This window comes from Podarcis filfolensis, assembly GCF_964270895.1.
Source record: "Podarcis filfolensis genome assembly, chromosome: 6".
Lineage (NCBI taxonomy): Eukaryota > Metazoa > Chordata > Lepidosauria > Squamata > Lacertidae > Podarcis > Podarcis filfolensis.
The window spans coordinates 27,037,817-27,056,552 of NC_139609.1; positions in this window are offsets into that span (position 1 = coordinate 27,037,817).

The following is an 18,736-nucleotide window of genomic DNA, read 5'->3' on the forward strand; positions in this document are numbered from 1 at the left end:
AAATTAATTGCATAAAGATGTATTTGCAGGCATTTATCAACAAAGTGTATGCTACTCCCATTTGTTCAGGATTCAAGGCCAGCTGTAGACCAAGGTCCCAATGGTGAGAAGCCAGATTGTGCTATAATGATTAAACAACAAAACTATACAGAGCTATTCATGCACAATTCATGAGCTGAGAACATTTCAAAGCATTAACAAAGATTCACATGCCGAACAAGGTCAGGGGGGACAGCCCTGTTCATGTGTTGCAGCAAAAGCAACCAAGATCCCGTAGGTCTTTCAAGACTCACAAATTTATTATGGCACAAGCTTTGAAGGGACACAGTCTGCTTCATCAGTTTCCTGAGTTAAATCAGGTACATGGGCATGTGGGAATTAATTTTTTTAAAAGCAATATAGAGAAATGAAGCCATGGCATCAAAAATATAAAGAAATAATGTGATACAGAGGGGGGAAGGGGGAAGTGAGGGGGGGAAAGAACAAAAATGTGTGTAAGAATATATATATACACACAAAAATGCAATGCAGAATTGAAATTCTTTCAATCAAATATTAATATTAAAGAGCAGTTTCCTAAGCCCAAATATTTTTTGGGGTACTAAAACAAATATAAACAGGAGAATTGCAGACTCTCTATAACGAGTGGTGCTTAAAGGTCTTCAACATAACACCTCTGTGTATATTTGTGAATAATTGCCATCAATTTAAAGCATTCCTGGGTTTGAATGCCATGTGTCGGATCATGTATCTAGAGAGGGACCCTTTCCTAATGCTCCTTTGCTACGTGTTGTGCTTGGCAACACAAAATCTAAAATCGGCACAGAAAATACCAGGGGTTGTATCCAAAGTAGCACTGAGTAACACATCCCATCAGTGCAAGGATTTGCACTTGAGAAACAGGACTCTTCCCCCCTCCCTGTTTGACCCCTGAATTTGTTTCTAGGGGCTCCCACAACCCTACAGAGATTTGGCAAAAGTGTGGGGCACAGACGGGAGGGGGTAAAGCCCCATTGTGGCAGTGGAAATTCTTGTGTTGACAGGATGTGTTAGTTGGGTATCACCCGCACATAGTTCAGAAATAAGTTTTGGGAGTCCATATTTGTGTCAGAAACTAGCATGAGGGAACCTAATAATAATAATAATAATAATAATAATAATAATAATAATAATAATTTTTATTTATACCCCGCCCTCCCCAGCCAAGACCGGGCTCAGGGCGGCTAACACCAGGTATAAAACAATTGATTAAAATACAACTTAAAAACAAGATTAAAATACAACATTAAAATGCAGCCTCATTTCAGTAGAATCTCAAATCAAAAACTTTTTAGGGATGAAAACGTCAAACCTAGGCTTTGGGGATGAAAGCGTCAAACCTAGAATGATCACGTTCTATGAAAGTGATATTATGAAGCTCTTACTAGTGTCGCACTGCTGTCATTGAGATTTATACAGTGGTACCTCGGATTAAGAACTTAATTCGTTCTGGAGGTCCGTTCTTAACCTGAAACTGTTCTTAACCTGAGGTACCACTTTAGCTAATGGGGCCTCCTGCTGCCACCATGCCGCTGCCACATGATTTCTGTTCTCATCCTGAAGCAAAGTTCTTAACCTGAGGTACTATTTCTGGGTTAGCAGAGTCTGTAACCTGAAGCGTCTGTAACCCGAGGTCCCACTGTACTCACCGAAATGTTTAAATGTACTCATTTATAATATTTCTCCTAAATCACACTGGATAAATAAGTAGCTATGCTATGGCTCAGCTTTCCATGGGAGAATCTTCCTTACACCATCCCTGATGTACCCAGGAAGTGTTGTGCAGTTTTGTTGTGCTTTAAAAAGGAGGTTCCTATTGCTAGCTGTCACCTCTCTCATGACCTGGGAAAATGGATTTCAATTCACTGCATCTGCTGGGTTGCCGTGAGGTATTCATTTCATTCAACAAGGGGGAAAGAAGCTCCATTTGTAAAAATAAAACTCAGTATTTAATTAGTAAAAACTTAAACACATTGAGAACAAAATTAAAACCAGTACCTCTTCAACAGTTCTGTAAGAATTGCTTGCAAATCTTTTTATAGCTTGGAATACAAAGGGTGCAACTGATTCAGTTAGATGAGATTGTATATCCATGATCAGGCAAGCTGTGGACCGCACCATGTGTAAAATTAAAAAATGACTGACCTCTCACAGGACTTCCCAAAACATAGAATGAACATTTCGTATTAAATAAAAAACAAAGAGCCCTTAACAATGTTGACTGCAGAAGAACCCAGAAGATTAAAGGATATAATGACAGAATTTGATATTCTCAAAGTTTTAGCATTAGTTTGTTCGTTTATCTGGGAGAAAGCCTCACCAAATTCAGCAGTACTGAGTTCATAGCAGGCATGGATAGAATTGCTGTTATAGGTTGCATCCGTGCTACACAGTTAAAGAGCTGTTATATCACGTCTTGGCTTCCCTCAAAGAGTCCTGGGAACTATAGTCTGTTAAGCATGTTGAGAGTGTTAAAAGGTAAAGGTAAAGGGACCCCTAACCATTAGGTCCAGTCGTGACCGACTCTGGGGTTGCGACGCTCATCTCGCTTTATTGGCCGAGGGAGCCAGTGTACAGCTTCTGGGTCATGTGGCCAGCATGACTAAGCTGCTTCTGGCGAACCAGAGCAGCACACAGAAATGCCGTTTACCTTCCCACCGGAGTGGTACCTATTTATCTACTTGCACTTTGACGTGCTTTCAAACTGCTAGGTGGGCAGGAGCTGGGACCGAACAATAGGAGCTCACCCCGTCGTGGGGATTCGAACCACCGACCTTCTGATCAGCAAGTCCTAGGCTCTGTGGTTTAACCCACAGCGCCACCTGCGTCCTGCGTTGTTAGGAGGCCTCTATTCCCCTCACAGAGCTATAATCTCCAGACTGGTTTAAAAATCAATTCCTCTTCCCAGAGAACTCTGGGAACTGTAGCTCTGTGAGCGAATTGAGGTCTCCCTAACAGCTCTCAGCACCCTTAGCAAACTACAGGTTCCCAGGATTTGCTGTAGTCATGACAGTTAAAGTGGTATAATAGTGCTTTAAATGTACAGTGTGTCATCAGATATGGCCCAGGTATACCTCATCCTGAAGCAAAGTTCTTAACCCGAGGTATTATTTCTGGGTTAGCGGAGTCTGTAACCTGAAGCGTATGTAACCTGAAGCGTATGTAACCCGAGGTACCACCTTACTAAATTCCCCATGTTATAAGGCCAAGGCACATGCTCAGGATTTCTGAACAGGTCAGGCAAAACTAATGTCTGTTAAATTATTTTAAGTAATCACTCTTGCTTAAAAGCTCAAGTGCCCTGGTGGATTTGTTTTAAAACCTACCTAGTCTAGCATTCTTTGTCAGTATTCCAGCAATCAGCAAGCTCTGGGTGGTCCACATGAAATTACTTTTGAACCACCTTTAAGCAATTCATTGATAAAAATTTGCAATGAGGGTCCAGATAAGAAAATGTTTATTGAGTTCCTCTTATACCGAATGGTGGCCAAGCCGGATTGCAAGGGCTCTTTCTGTTGGCCCTGATTAGCAGCGCTGGAGAGCAGAAAATTGTGAGCCAGCAAAAAGGATACAATTCCAATACTGTTGCAGATTTTCAGACTGGCTGCCAAAGGGATCAGGCACCTGTTGCTACAGTGATGAGGCAAGAGGCCCGTTGCCATAGAAACATACCAGCATCACAGGAGCCTGATGTGCACACGGCAAGCATTGCCATCTTTGTATATCAACATGGCTCAGCTTCTTTTGATAGCTTTATTGACGGCACATCGGCATTCAGAATCGCAAAGTGGTGATTATGGTATGGTTCACTTGAAATGAATTAGTCCCCACAGTTTCATGGACCGGAACAAAAAACCAAATTCTGAAGCTCAATTCTAAAAAAGAGAGAGAGAGCAAAATTTGCAGACCTCCTCCTAGTTCCACAGTATGGTTTTCTCGTTCTACCCCCCACCCACCCCACTTCGACCACCAATGCAGAAGGGGATGTGGGGGCCGTGATGGGATTTCTACAGCCATGGCTGGGAGCAGAGGAGAAGATGAATAGAGGAGTAACAGGGTGCTGTGCCTGAACAGAAGTGATCCTTTCTAGATTATGCTGATTCGATTTCGGCACGATATTTTCTGTTTCCATAGCAACTAATCCAGTTATCTGCTTATAAATAGCCGTTTATAGTGCAGCATTATGGAAATTCAATTTTTAATCATCTTTCTGCATCAACAAGGAAAAGGAAGACCGGAATCAAAAGAGACATATTCTCTATGGGGATTTGGCAGCATTGGCAATTAAGCTGCTGCCTTGCTGAGGTCCTTGTTGACGTGGACACAGGGGTAAAGAACTTACATGCAAAAATGGGTATGAGAAACACTAACAGTTTTGATCACGGATGAAATATACATGGGTCTTTAATGAAGAATTTATAAGCCCTGTTTGTGCTATGTTCAAGAACAAATTAAGCAGGGCAGAAGTCGCCATATCTTCCTACTCTCATGCATAGGGCCACTTCACAGGTTATAACTGGAGTGGGGGGTTGATCCCTCTGCCCTCATCCAGTCCCCACTTGCTTGCTTTCTTGCTTATGCCAAGTCCAGGGGTTGGCACCACTTGCCAGCTTTCTCCTTTTCAAACTGAGTGTTGCCCTTGCAGAATTCCCAGGGAGGGGGACAAACTTAGAGTGAGTTGGCTCCTTCTGTCATTGGCTCTGGCGCCACCTGCTGTCGGCCTCCTTGCCTTCCACCCCACTAGCCCCGATGGGCACCAGCCACCACTGGGTGTAGCAAATACAGCGAGGCAACTCAAAAGTGCCTACACTTTGCAACCATGCAACCAACAGTTTCATGTGTACTGGCTCGCCACACAGATTGTGCTCACCCATGAGATTGTCTCCATGCTACAGCCAAAAAATATCTGTAGGCAGCAGTCCTTGCAGAGGCAGACCACTGAAAACTCAGTGGCATCTCCATGTAGGGCTAGGAATATGCCCTGCTTAAATCCTGAAGAGACAGTGCCAGTGAGTGTAGACAATTTTGGCTGAGTGCCAGGAGCAGAAGCCAGGAGCAGGTCAGCAATAAATCACACGGCGTCAGTGAAGTTGACTCTTTATTCATGGAAACAAGGTCGACTCGGGAGCCCAGCCCTAGTACGCACAGCAACTCATCCCAGCATGACTTGCCGCTGTGCGGCAGCTGTGGGGACTGAAGGTCCCCACAGTTTCCTACATCTCTTCCTCCCCTGGGTCCTTTCCAAGCAATCTGAGACTTGATCACCATGCCTGCCTTTGCTCCTCCCTCTTCATACTTCTGGTTCTGGGAGAGGGGAGCTGGTTGCAGCAGGAGAGGGATGCCTCCCTGGCTTCTTCAGCAGCCTGCCTCATCTCCACCTCTTGGTCCTCCTTCTCTCCAGCCTCTGCTTTTGTCTCTGATTCTGGACTGCTCTCTGCCACAGACTCCTCCTACTCACTAAACCCTGTTACTTCTTCGGCTTCCGACACTTACACCTCCCAGTCTGCTCCCTCTTCTTCCTCTGACCACTCATCGTCATCTCACTACCACTCCTCGAACTCTTAGCCTTCTTCCCATGGGGATTCCCTTGGGGGTTCCCCAGCTAGGTGCCTCCCACCACTCCTATGCAACCAGTTCATGACAGCTAGAAATCTCCATGCTCTGACTTGCTGTAAGTCAGCTGTCTATCTTCCACACAGTGAGAGCCCATCCCCCATGAAATGTATCAACTGAAGCAGTAATTAACCCTGATTTAAAGGTGACACATGCTGGCCGAAGCACATATCCACCTAAGCATTTCACTCAGCTCTTTTCTTTTGCCTAGTGTACCATGCCATCAATATTGCTGACCCCATCTGGAAAACCAAAATTGAATTGCTCAAGCCATATTGAGGAAGCTTGAAAACAAATTTGGCGACCTATCTGCCATTAGGCAGGACCACGTGTGGAGGAGCAGAGTGTTTACATTTTAAATATTTATATTTCATATTTAAATATTGAAACTGGCATGCTCTTTTTCATTCTGTATGGTAATGAGTACTAATGTGAAAGTTTTGGTGCTCCGGCTAAAATGACGATTTTCTTCAAGCATTCACATTACAGGCTTAATTCCTTTAAGAGTCATTCCCTCACAACCCTGGGAACTGTGGCTCATTTTAAACACACACACACACACACACCATTTCAAAGTTAACAAGTTAAAAATACAGGCAACAAAAAGAGCACATATAACAATACGTACAACATACTTGCTAATTAAGGGGAAGATGAAACATTGATTACAGCCCTTGATGTAACGTAAGTAGTAGGTTTCTGGGACAACTAGAAGAAGATTGCTTCCAGATGACCTGTTTATTGAGCACGTATCCTGATTTGTTTGAACAAAGTTTAAGGGGAGGTTAGGCAATATTAGTAGTTTATTGAGCATTCCATTGTTCGTGGGAAAGTTAGGCAATGTTGCTATCTGCATTATATATTTGAAGCAGCATCATGCACTTTAAACAGTCATGGCTTGCCCCAAAGAATCATGGGAACTCCATTTTGTTAAGAGGGTTGTAAGCTGTTGTTGTTTTAAAAAAATAATTTTTATTTTTTAAAAAATTAAAAAGAGTGTTGTGAGTTGTGACGAGACTCCTATGAGCTATGATTATCAGAGCAGCTTAACAACCAGTCCCTCTTCCCAAGAAACTCTGGGAATTGCAGCTCTATGAAAGGAATAGGGGTCTCCCCACATCTCTCTGCACCCATAACAAACTACAGTTCATAGGCTTCTTTGATGGAATCCATGACTGTTTAAAGTGGCATGATACTGCTTTAAATGTGCAGTGCAAGTGGGACACAAGTATTATCCCACACTTTCCAGTGTATTTACTTGTCACTGTCCTTATTGCAAAAAAAGGTCAGTTTGAGGCAGGGTGGGGAAGCAGTTTTCTTTCCTGCAAGAGGCCAAACTGGCTTTAAATGCCAGCATGTGAATGAATCCTACCAAAATAGTGATGATCTAGAGAAGGACCCTAAAACAGCCTAAGGAGATGCTACTAACTACTGAGAGACTTTGGACATGTAAGTAATAAAGCCAACATACTGTCAGGAGAAGAGAAGATTATGAATCTGTGTTTGATCATAATGTAGTTGCAAGCTTGAAGGGCTCCCACACATGAGAGAAATGGAAATTTTGATGCCACAATGTGTGTGTGTGTGTGTGTGTGTGTGTGTGTGTGTGTGTGTTCGTGTTCCTTCCTTGTCACATCTGCCGAGGAAGCACATTTTGCATATAATCATTGTCTCCCAAGTTTTCCCAATTCACTGCTATTTCTGCAACGGACTCTAGGAACCTCTAACAGAGAATTCTCACCACAACTACCATTCCCAAGATTCTTTGAAGGAAGGCATGCCAGTTAAACTGATATAAAACTAACACTGCATTTGCACATTTCAATCAAACAGAACTATCTTTGGCAGATGTTTTCTTGTTGCATGCTTAAAAAATCATCAGAGACAAATTTTAAAAAACCCAACTTTACAAAGGAGCCTTTTTTCCCCCAACTACCCCTCTGCTGGGGACTTTTATATAATGCCTGCCCTAAATTAGTAAGCCAAAAAGTACCCAGGGAATTTAGAAAAGCAGTTTTATGGCTTCAAGGTAAACTCCTTCATATATCTTGGCAATCTCTTTGCAATCGCAGCATAATGTTGGTTGTAACCGCAAGGTATTAAGAGTTTTAAATAGAAACGTTAGTAAGATAGTGTTATGAAGTCAATCAAGTAGGTCAACAGGAGTCCAGTTTCATAAATGAAGGCAGCAAATTAGGCCTGCGGGGATCCTGTTTTAATAAGCGAAGGCACCAGGTAGCTGTACATTACAAAGGAAGGGTTTAGCTTAGCATTTGTAAGAAATAAGCATGCAGCTGATGGAACTGTGATGCTCATCAGCTACATCTTTCCCCTGAAATCTCCTTAAACACACACACACATTCAAGCATCATGGGAATTTTTTACAACTACACTGAGAAAGGTGTATCCCCCCCCCACATATGTTTCCAATTTAGAAGACAAATGTAAAGTACAAGTTGGAGAGATCTATAAAGAACAATGAGAGGAAGGTTGTTGTTTGTAAATATATTTATTGTTCGCTTTTTATTGTAAGTGACTTACAATATTGTTGCTGTTTAGTCGTTTAGTCGTGTCCGACTCTTCGTGACCCCATGGACCAGAGCACGCCAGGCACTCCTGTCTTCCACTGCCTCCTGCAGTTTGGTCAAACTCATGCTGGTAGCTTTGAGAACACTGTCCAACCATCTCATCCTCTGTCGTCCCCTTCTCCTTGTGCCCTCCATCTTTCCCAACATCAGGGTCTTTTCCAGGGAGTCTTCTCTTCTCATGAGGTGGCCAAAGTATTGGAGCCTCAGCTTCAGGATCTGTCCTTCCAGTGAGCACTCAGGGCTGATTTCCTTAAGAAGGGATAGGTTTGATCTTCTTGCAGTCCATGGGACTCTCAAGAGTCTCCTCCAGCACCATAATTCAAAAGCATCAATTCTTTGGCGATCAGCCTTCTTACAATATAGAAACAAACAAACACATACATTAAAACGGGCATAAAAGAAAAACATAAAAAATTGTCTTTTTGATTAAAATGTCCCACCCACTCAAACAAGTCACAGATAATGGCTACTTACCCAGTCCAGGGGTGGGCAGCTGTTACAACCTGTTGCAGCAGACTCCATCCTTGAGGAGTGACATGGGGCAAGGTGGCCAGCAGTTGGGAAATTCCCGGGCCAGCCACTTGGATTGGAAGGCTTTCCCGCCTCCCGATATTTTGAATTCTGGCCAATCCAGCCAGGCTGGGTGGAGCTTGGGAGCAGACCAGAGTGGAGCAGGTTTCACTCTGGTCTGCCCCCAGCCTATATATGCCAACAGCATATTCCATTGAGCAATTCTCTTGCACAAACTCAGCCGAGGTGAGTGGATGCTGGGCAATACCACAGCAGTGCTCTGGCATTCCTCCCATTCTTTTAAATGGTCATAGGTGGATTGTGTAGTAGCAGATAGATGCCTTCCATAATACCCAGCACATCCTTAAGACTGCAGTGCTTTTACACAGCTCCCGTACATTTCAGTGAGCATTGCACCAGGGAACATCCCATTGCTGTTGCGACATTACACCTTCCTGAAATGTGTTTCTACAATGGGTTCCAAAATACTGCTTGGACAGAGTTGCTAAAATGTCCTCGAGAAAAGCTTGTCTGAATAGCCAAGCAGTCTTTCTTTGCAAAGAACAGGAGGGAGCCTGAGTTGCTTAAACACACTTTGTCCTCAGGAAGTGTGGGAGCCTCTTCATCATCACCTCCCTTTGTGCAGAAATTTCAGGAGTTGCTTTTGAGGTTTGGGGACTGAGCGGATAACACAGAAACACTTCCGCTCATCTCAAAGCAAGAATTGACCTTATCACTTTCTCACAAACTGCAGATTGCTTCCCCTACATTAATGAAAAGGCCTTCTGTCTTTCCAGAATATGAGGATTCAATTACATTAAGAAGCTATTAATTCAGAAGTTCAGCTGTTTGCTGGGTTTGCGAAGTCTCTCTCTGCTGCCAAGGATACAACACTATTTCTGCAAACAGCTGTCTCTTTCTATGAATTGCAGATCAATCACGCTCTAAAGAAATAAAGACTTCAGCGAGATGCCTCATTTTGTCTTGTAATCTAAGGAAAACAAAACCAGGACTCTAATCCTTTATTCTTCCAATACGGAAAATAATTCAAAAGAATGCCATATCCATCTCTGAGTCTTTCTCTCTTCGAATATCTAATTGGGAGCTCTGATCTTTTCATTGTGAATATTAGTTTCCAAGAAACTTTATTAACTCATCTGTTGGTGTACAAATTAGGTTCATATGTTTAAGGACGGAGAATTAAGTAAAGGTCTTTGTTTCCACTTTCAACAGACCTTTTCCATATAAGGTATCCCAGGAGGACTATTTCAAGCTGATCCATAGGTGGTATCTGACTCCCCACATCCTTATCAGAGTCACAGAAACTACCAGTCCTACACTGGAGAGAGTGTGAGGAGATAGGTACCTTCTGTCATATGTGGTGGCCCTGCCCAGTAGTCCAGGATTTATGTGCATGGATATTTCACGAAGTCAGCCTAATAACACCTAACCTTTTGAGAGCATTCCAGTCAATATTTGACAGAGAAGATTCTGGTGCACATGAATGGGACCTATTGGCTTAATTTTTCATAGCAGCCAGAATCGTAAATGCAAAATGCTGGAAAACTGCAAGCTTGGACATGAGTAATGAGTGGTATAGCCAGGTTTGGTCCACAGCCCTAATGGAAAAAATTACAAAACAGGTTAGAGAGATTGGGGGGGGGGACAGAATTGGCTTAGCTTTATTCCATACTTACCCCAGCAAGAACAAGATTGCAGTTCCCCCTCGATGCACAGAGCATGATGGAGGAATCTCCTTGGGTAAATAGTAAACCATATTTATTATATCATGAGCCTATACCTACTTTATTTATTTTATATCATTATTGGCAGTGCTTTTTTTCTGGGGGGATGAAGGGGTACGCATACCCCTGAACATTTTGTGAATCTTTGTACTTTTGTCCATTTACTTTACTTATTTTTCTCAACTTGAACTATAAAATGGTGATTTTCTTGAGTCAAAATGAGAGTACCCCTAAACATTTTTAAAGAAAAAATAGCACTGCAATACCTGACCTGACTGAACCAATAAAATGTGTAATTGACATTGATATGAATGGCATGGCTACTCTGTATCTCATTGTCATATTTTGTATTGTTATTTAATGTTATTAAACCAATTAAAAACATATGTTTAAAAAGAAACATCTGCACTTCTCAAGAACTCTGAGTGCATTGCGGAGGATTCTGGGTCCAGTTCTAGGGCATACGGGATTCAAATGGGGTAGTAGAGAGACCTACTGCTGTGCATTTACCCCATCTGGTCCAAGTGTGACCAAGAGCACACCAAATACTCCCCTGTAGCTATGTGCTACAAGTCGACCCAGGAGCAGCCTAGAAGCCATGTGTCAAAAAGTGTATCAGAACTGGCATGAATGGGTTCTGGTACATACATTATTCCATGAACTTGGGAGTCAACTGGTGTTGGCCACAGTCGCATCCTTTGGATTCTCTTTTCCTCATCAGCTGTATTTAATAGCAGTGAATACAGACAGGCAGTCAATGATAAACCACCCTTTCTGGCCTACTGCCCTTACTAAGTCTCCAAACAAGCTGATCTGTGATTGGATAACTGCAACCCTGGAAAAGTCAGCAGAGTCAGCTCAGGAGATCTGAGATTGTTCCTATCAGAAGCTAGTTCAGATCTCCAGTTCTACCCCTCTTGAGGAGCAAATTCTGTGAGGCTTGGAGAAAGGAGCTGTTGTTGTCACCATGTAGTTTGCTAACTACAGACAACTGACAAGGGACAAAGAAGAAAGCAATGACATTGCCTCTCAGTTCTGATTGTGCTCTGGTGTGGTACAAATAAGCACACTGGCCTAGAATTGCAAAGTTTTCCCCTCCCTCGTTCATCCCTAGCCCATCATACTGGTAAACTTTTAGTTGATGCTAGATAAAAAGGTGAGAAGAGAAGACTCCCTGGAAAAGACCCTGAAGTTGGGAAAGATGGAGGGCACAAGGAGAAGGGGACGACAGAGGACGAGATGGTTGGACAGTGTTCTCAAAGCTACCAACATGAGTTTCACCAAACTGTGGGAGGCAGTGGAAGACAGGAGTGCCTGGCGTGCTCTGGTCCATGGGGTCACGAAGAGTTGGACACAACTAAACGACTAAACAACAACAACAGATAAAAATGAAATAGCAGGATGTAAAATAGAGAAGCTTGTTGGCACCCCTATCAGCATGCGTCATAATATCCAACTGACCACTTAGAAGAAGCAAATCCTACCAAACTCTTTTAAATCAGAGAATGTTCACCAGCCTGTGAAATCTGGAAAACATATTTCCTCTGCAACTTGGATAAAAGATGTTAGCAAGCCTGTAATCTGTTAATGGACAGATGCTGACCTGAATTCAGACTGCTTCGAAAAAAATACTGAGGTCATCAACAACAACAGAGATTTGTATCCAGAGCTCACTCAGTTTGAAGCAATAATAATAATAATAAAGCACTCTACCTTACAAACACACAAAGGCAATATCCGTTTTCTTTTCCTGTCACACAAGTTATCTGCAAGTCATCTCCCCAATCCTTGGTACCAATGGAAACTATGTATTAATATATGAAATGCTTATTTAATAACAGATGAACTCCAGAATTAGATACAGTGACCTGCAGTTAATGACTGACAGGGACTCAGTCCATATTTAGCAGCAGCAGTAGCAGCAGCAATAGTTAAGATCAGCAGAGGAGGCCCTCTTCCATCACTCTCCAGGGTGCCACAGAATCTATTTTTTGTTTTCTTAGCAAGAGGCAACAAGATTATTTCGTTTTTTAAAGTGAACACATTTAGCCTTCACTGGTATTACTGAGGACAGACTGTGTGGGACACAATTCATGTACCAGCTTTAGTTAGTTTCATCACTGATGAAAAATTACCCTCCTTGCCACTTGCTACATCTGTTTACCCTTTCATAAATTCAATTGTAGTCTCTGATCTGATGAAAACCGGGAAGATAAAATGTTAGAAAGACTGTTTGCTTGTAATAATCCATTAACACAGCGATTGCTGGAGTGTCAAGCTTTCCATTATCACAGAACTTGGACTCCCTGAAAGCACGGCAGACGTTACAAGGGTTATCATTTATATGTCATTTTCTGAAGTCTTGAAATCGGGGGGGGGGGAGTATCATTTTCACAGCAGTGATACACTTTTGTCTGTAAGATTCAGAAAATGGTGAGATGATTGGTAGAAGATGAATAGAGGAACATCTTTACTTCTTCCATCCGGCTAATTATCTCTAGGGTCTCTTCCAGTTTTGTCTGCTAGGTGCCTATTGATGGAACCCAAAGAGACTCACCCATTTCTGGTTCCAAACCTGATCCCAGTTACCTAACAAGCTCATTATCTGTGCTGCATAACTGATGGTGAGATTATACCCTATGATACAGGTGGCAGAAGGCCTAGATCTGCCCCCCCCCACACACACACACGATATGATACGATATATTTATTGTCATTGACCCATACAGAACGATGAAATTGAAAAATATACATAAGACATTCAAAAAACCCCTAAAAACTCTGAAACCCCATTTCAAAATACAATACTCCTATAGAGACTCCTTAGACTGCGTTTAAAACCAGAATTGCATTTGGGTAGAAACTGTTTCTCAGACGGCTAGTCCTAGTCTTTACAACCCTGTACCTTCTTCCAGAAGGCAGAAGCTGAAAGAGATCATTTCCGGGGTGCGCACTATCCTGCGCTATCTCTGCAGCTTTCTTATGGCACCTGGCAGGATAGATTTGATCTAAGGTGGGAAGAGTGCACCCAATTATTCTCTCTGCAGTCTTTACAACCCTGGACAGCATTGTTTTCCCCCTGTAATATTCCCTGTAACACACCATACTTGTATCTATTAAGTGATTGGAGAGGTGGTCCCTGAGTCCAAGAACCTAGAAAATTCTCAAAATCCTCGACCTTATGTAGTGCAATTGCCAAGAGAATGCCATATTTTTCCGTGTATTTGATGAGGTTTTTTGACTCAAAAATCATGTAAAAAACCTGGGGTTGTCCAATACACAGATAGTGGCATGGGGGGGGAGAAGTGGGGTGCCACCAGCCAGCTCATTGGCGGGGGCGCAGCTTCCCCCTATGTCGCTGCACGCAGCGGGTGCTCCCTGGGTCGTTTCCAGTGTGCAGCGGCATCGGGAGAGGTTGTGCTCCCAGAGCGCAACTTCCCCTGATGCTGTTGCGTGTGGTGGGCACTCCCTGGATTGTTTCCTGCGTGGCGGCGGCAGCATCGGCGTGCAATGGCTGGCAGGAGCGCAAATTCCCTGTGGCGTTTGCCTCCTAGGTGGGTCATAAGGAAAGGGTTAAATGAGTGTGATGTGATGGGCCAGTGGGAACCTGAGGGGAGGAGTTAGAGATAGAATTGGAGTTGTTGGAAAGTCAGTTGAGAGTTGGGAGTTGGAGAAGGAAGGGGGAGGATACGTCCGAGTTGTGTTGTGAGAGAGTGAGAGGAACTGTTAGGTGGAGTCAGATAGATAGTTGGGATAATCAATTTGAAGTTGTTAAGAACATATAGATCAGTAAACTGTCTGGACCCTGTGTGATCACAAAAGTCCCAGCAGCGGTGGGATAACATCAATACCTGCCACCACTTTTGTGGCGATCACACAGGGTCCCCGGACGTTTGACAGTCTATTGATCCCTGTGCCACCACTGTGATTGCTTTCCCTCTCTCAGGTACACACAGAGTCCAGACAGTTGTTAACATTAATAAATAGTCAAGTTTATTTTATAGGCATGAACAAGTTTATGGTTCCAGTTAATTTTTCTTGGCAGTTTCTTAATCTTAGTTCCTTTACTGACCTATATGTTCCACCTAGGAGGCAAACACCACATTCCCCCGATGCCGCTGCGTGTGGGAAACAATCTAGGGAGTGTTTCCTGCCCCCAGCTGCATGGGGGGGAGGCTCAACAACTCTGGGCCATCTCCCCTCATTTTCCTAAAATTGAGTCCTCTAAAATGGGGGGGGGGGTTCCTTATACACAGGGACGTCCTGTAGACGGAAAAATACGGTAAGTTTGTGGCATCAGAAATGGTAGATGGAGAGAGGGCTTCAAATGTTTAGAAAATGGAACAGAGAGTCACAAGACTGTTTCGCTGTGTTACATAGTAAGAGCTGATTCACGAATTTATCAAAATGTGGGGTGGAGGCAATCTGCACCTGATTTTGCACAGAACTTATGACACAGTATATGTGGTGGACATTTCAACTCAAGTAGACCTCAGTCAATCAAGCAGACCTTGGCTGGATCTTCACACAGAAAAAAAACCCGCTATAAAGAAGTCATAAATTTAATTGGTATAACAAAAAAAACCCTCTATGTAAAATTGCATTGACAAAGTTTTGTGCTCTACAGCGACATCTTGTGTCGCATGTTTATAACACAGTTATAGCATTCTAACATGGCTAATGTAGCTGAGTCCACTTATTATTAACAGTCAGAAGGAATCATGGAAAAGAATCTTGTTTACTCAGGCACTTGATGGCTGAAAGATACTGTTCCTGACAACCTTTTGAAATTATCAGCTGTGAGGGTACATGGTTATTTCAAAAAAAGGTTTTAGATTTTCTGAATTGTTTTAAAATATGCATTGTTGTATCACTTTGTTGTTTGCTGCCCTAGGCTGCTTAGGGAGGAAGGGCAGGATAGGAGCCTAATAAATAGATAAAACTTGCTTGCCACAAAAGGGGTATGTGTACATGGAACTCTGCTTCCCTTGCAGAGTTCAGAAGCATAATGCCCATTTCACAGCTCTCTCCTACTAAACTTGTTCCCACGTACCTGGCCATTTCATCTGGATGTCAGGTGGTTATTAGTCCTACCTGACAGAGAATGGCCCTCTGTTTCAGTGGCTGCCTGGTTCCAGATCCCTTTAAAGAGCAAGGAATCCTAAGAACAGACAGAAGGGGCCTTGAAGCTCCCCACCCAGTGCCGGATTTACGTATAAGCTAAACAAGCTATAGCTTAGGGGCCCCACTCTCTTGGAGGGCCCCCAAAAATTAAAGGGGGGGAAAACCTGGATGTACATTTCCAAAATATAAGATAAAAAACAAATAAAATAAAACCTACACACAGCAACAGTGTTTTGTGTTGTGTAGGCTCCTATGATGTAAGGCAGGCTTCCTCAACCTCTGCCCTCCAGGTGTTTTTGGCCTACAACTCCCATGATCCCTAGCTAGCAGGACCAGTGGTCAGGGATGATGGGAATTGTAGTCTCAAAACATCTGTAGGGCTGAGGTTGAGGAAGCCTGATGTAAGTAATGGGCCCCGCCTGCTAGCCTGCTCCCCAAAATATCACTGGTTTGCTCATTTCTATATATAGGGTGCCTATATTCTGCACGTGCAAATGACTTTAGATACCTATTAGGTCCATAAATTGCCAGATAGCATATATTCAACACAAAAAAACAGTAACAATTTGTTGTTGACAAAGGACAGCTGGACATAGAAAGGGCCCCATTACCTTCAGTAGCTGAGGGCCTGGCCTCATCAAACCTAAATCCGGCCCTGTTCCCACCCACAGTTACAACCTTGACAACAGGCTCAGCAAACACAGTTCACCGGGTCACAGTCTTCCCCACTATAATGAAATTATTACATTTATATTTAAATTATAGTAATTATTTCCAAAATTATTGGACATACAAGTCTTGACACATAGTCATATAAATTAACCTACACCAATGTTATGCAAACCAGCACCCTCTTTTTCAGTGATGCATAAGTGACCAGCCTGTCTGGTTGCATAGATTTGGACCCCTATGCAACCTATTGCATGTGACATGGAAAATGTCCTGTTCACAGATTGCCCCCCATTGGACTGGGGTCTTTGGTTTTAATCTCCGCTTCTTTGCATCTGGTATTATGCTTAGTTTTCAGTCTGCTTTGTGGATTATACTGTTTTGTCAGGGGCAGAGGAAGATTAAAATATACAAGGTCAGATTTATGCTGTGAAAAGTTCTACAAAATATGAATGGATGGTACAGGTGTCTAAGAGTATAATATTGGACCCTACCGAAAAAGACCTTCATGTTTCTTGCCTCTGTTCTGTATTAAGCAGCAGACAAACGTGTACAAATTATTTGCAAACTGCTGAACCTTTTTACATAGTTCCACCCACTAGGTATTGTGATGGTTTTAAATGGATTGCGTTATTCCTTATAAGAGGGTCTCAGCAAGAATATTTTGACATTGCTGTTTTATCTCTATGTGTTGCCATTTACACTAAGGACACATCTTGCGCTAATAAGCATAACTTCTATAGAAAATATCCCAGCAAAGCTATATTTGAATCCCGTGTTCTACTTAGGAGAAGCAGAAGAATAAATGAATCAACCATCTCATTTTCAGGCTATGGCTTTGGAGCTTCAAAATGAAAAATGCAGTTTTCTGAAACGACTTCTGTATATGTCTATGCTGCAAATTCAAATAAGTTTCGAAGGAGCACTGAGAATTGTAGTTTTGTGGAGGTGCTAGAATAGTTTAGTGCAGGGGTAGGGGTCAGCTGATTGAAGCAGGGAGCACTTCTGCAAAAAGAATCTCAGGAAGGGATTTCTGTAGCCAAAAAGGAGAAGAAACAATTGTTCTCCGATTATCAAAAGTCATTGTTGTGGTCTATGAGTTCTAAACTCAACATACACACACCCGAAAAGGTGATTTCCTTGGGCCAAGCTGCAAAACATTATTTACCAACTCCAATTTGCTTAATTGACAGCTGCTATTAACTAATGAATTAGCTGGCTGAAGACTGCTCTTTGCTTCTGGGTTCCATAAGCCATAACATTTGGAAAGACAGAATGTGGGTGGAGAACAGAGAAAGCCATAAGAAGTGAATTTTCAAGGCAAGAGAACCTGAAAAGGCCAAGAAAGTATCAAGGGGACAGCATGAAAATTTCAGAACAGAATTTCAGTGCTGAGATTTCCGCTCCAAAAATCGATGCACTAGAAATCTATCTTGTACATTTGGAACAAATTCCACTCTGGGCTGCAGTCTTGGATCCTGCTTTCCACTTCAGAGAAAAAGGCACCCAGCACCCAATTGCAAACAGGGTTTCATGGGAAACAAGAGATGCATATGGCATCAGAAGGATCAGGATGCATCTATCCATGATCACTCATTGCCATGAACTCAGGAATGTGCACTTCATCAACTACAAAGTGCCTGCACACTTAAAAAAAAATTATTTACCTTTTTTCTGATACAAACAAAAACTGCAAAAGACACATACAACAAAAATCATAATAACAATAATAACACCATTTGACAATTTAGATTTGAATACACTGATATACCTATGACTACACCTTTTTTAACAATATTTTCCCACCTCTCTCTCCTCCCTCTACTTCCCACCACTATCCGCCTTATCGCTTAAATATTCATTCCAGATTTATTCATATTTATCCATTCTTATTTTGTGTCGACATGCAATTCATTTGTATGTAGCTAATCTGTCCATATTATCAATCCATGTGCTCAATGGAATCTGCCTGCAAATTTGATCCCTAGATCTTGGCAGCAGGACTCAAGTGCCTTACTCTCTGGGCCACCAGCATAACTTATAGGAGGAGGGTTGGGTCAGTGGTGCAGGGTGCACTTTGGGAATAGTAGGACAGAAAGAACTAAGTTTTATTCAGGGCAGACCCATTAAAATGAATGAACACGACTAAGTTCATAGAATCACAGAATTGTAGACTTGCAAGGGACAACGAGGGTCAACTAATCCAACTGCCTGCAATGCAAGAATCTTTTGTCCAACGTGGGGCTCAAACCCATGACCCTGAGATTAAGAGTCTTCTGCTCTACTGACTGACTTCAGTTGGTCTACTTTCAGTAAAACATAGGTGAATACCTCCCACAGTATGTAGAGCTGGAGCCACTGACCAATAGAGCTAACTAATTCTAGTTTTGTCCCCATCGCCCTCCATTCTTAGTTGCTCAAGAGGATGTACCGAGGCTACAGAGGAGG